This window comes from Rhinopithecus roxellana, chromosome 10, assembly GCF_007565055.1.
Source record: "Rhinopithecus roxellana isolate Shanxi Qingling chromosome 10, ASM756505v1, whole genome shotgun sequence".
Classification (NCBI taxonomy): domain Eukaryota; kingdom Metazoa; phylum Chordata; class Mammalia; order Primates; family Cercopithecidae; genus Rhinopithecus; species Rhinopithecus roxellana.
The window spans coordinates 54,302,754-54,304,885 of record NC_044558.1 but is presented as its reverse complement, the minus strand read 5'-3'; the positions used below and the strand labels follow the sequence as shown (position 1 = coordinate 54,304,885).

General features: G+C 41.4%; 1 pseudogene; it reads right to left on the bottom strand.

The window, feature by feature from the left end:
* Positions 1-1,549, bottom strand: LOC104673658 (annotated as a pseudogene).
* Positions 1,550-2,132: the final 583 nt, after the last annotated feature.

The window sequence follows — 2,132 nt, the reverse complement described above, 5'->3', positions numbered from 1 at the left end:
CTACTTTTTACAACAGCAGAATAAAGATACTGGAGGGTCATCTTCTAATCTGTATTTTCCAGAGTTGGGTAGATTCTTGCACTCTGATATAAATGTATGAAGTTCAGTCTCTGGGAAGCCATCTTGTTGGTAATGCTTAATTGTTTCACATGTATCAGTGATCAGTGCAATGAAAATCATCTCCATTCATCAGAGAGAAAAGGCACTCAGAGACCATGTTCAGAGAATGAAACTTGTCATGATAAGACCCCAGCATGATCCATCCACAGAAGCAGTAGCCTAAGTAAATCATAGCTGCACAGCAGCAGAACCTGATGACATTGGGCAGCGCTGCCTGAAGGGTCAAAATGAGGAGACTGTGCTTTGCAAAGAAACCGAGGTATTGGATGACTCCAAGCCACACAAACATGGTAGAAGTCCCAAGAAGTATGCTACAGACATTATAACTAGTTACACTCTTAGCTTGGATTTCCATTTTTAGAATTGATCCAATGACTGTTAATATGTCACTAATAATAGTCATAATGTACCATCTGTTGACAAATTCCATTTGATCAGAAACAGAAAATTCCTTCTTATAATGGAGGAGGAAAAAAATTGGCAGACTCCAGCTGAACCTGAAGTCCTCTAATCACAGATCTAATGCAGAAGATTAATGAAACCAAGCAAGTCAGAATGATAAAGGCATCAAAGATCATCATGTAATGAGTGTTCTGAATTGATCTAGATACATGCCAGTCTTTACATTCTCTGATGGAAATGTCATTATCTAAACTTATTTTAATTCTTTCACTATGGGCCTTGTTGTCAAATGTTATAGTCAGAGTAAAGTCAAAACAGTTGGGGAGCTTTTGATGATGAACTGTCTGCAGATTAATGGCTTTCAGTTTAAACTGAAGCTCCACTGTTAGGAATCTGTGGAAGTCCAGTGTTAAGTTCAGTTTATTTTCTGCTGGTGTCCCAGTGTGAAAAGGTTCATTCGGCTCTACAAAGAAACACTCAGTTTCAATTTCTGGATCGATATCAAAGGTATCATTTCCAGGGCAGATGTTTCCTCGCTTGTAGAAGTGCTGACAGATTGCCATAGTAGACTGCTCAGTATCTTTATTCTCATAAGCATGATTCCCAATGAAGACATTGTATAGATGCAAGTACTGGTTCACTGTGAAGACTATCTGATCATACACATCACTTTGTGTGTACACTGCATATGTGTCATCCATTTGGTGCATATATCCTTTTAGGAAAAGGTGTTTGAATGCTATAGTATTCTCTTCCTTGAAAGCTACCACCATCTGGTTACTTAGCCCAAATAAGACCAGCTGGATAGTCACCACAGCAATTTTTAGAATTTGTATGGAAAGTTTCCATGGTTTTCTACCTTGAGCCCAGAACTTCTCACAAGAATTCATGAAAAAAAAATTGAGTTTTTGCCTCATCTGGTCTTCTAATAGAAGCCCTCAGATGAAGATGTATGCTGGTTAAAATTGCAGTGATTTTCCTCTTCATGAGAGCTGCAGCTACTTATAACTAACTCAGGATTTGCCATCTCTGGGGACAGCTCCAGTGTCTGCAGCAAGGGCGCAGGGTGAGTCAGCAAGTGGCTCCAGCAGCCTTGAGCCCTGCTCCACCCACTGTCAGATGGGAGGCCGAGCACCCTGTGTGCTGCCTGTACATCCTTCCCCAAACCAGTAAGTTTTTATTAGGGATTTTAGAAGGGGAAGGAGTGTACAAATAGGGAGTGGGTCACAGAGATCACATGCTTCAAAAGGCAATAAAAGATCACAAGGCAAATGGCAGAGCAAGATCACAAGGCCAGGGTGAAATTAGAATTACTGATGAGGTTCCATGTCCTGCTGGGCATGCATTGTCTTGATAAAGATTTTAATAGGAAACAGAGTTCAAGAGCAGACAATTGGTCTGACTAGAATTTACCAGGCTGAAATTTCCCAATCCTAGCAAGCCTGAGGGCACTGCAGGAGACCAGGGCATAGTTCATCCCTTATCTTCAACCACATAAGACAGACACTCCCAGAGCAGCCATTTATAGACCACCCCCACCCCCACCCCGGGAATGCATTTCTTCCCCAGGGTTATTCCTTGCTGGGAAAAGAATTCAGTGATATTTCTCC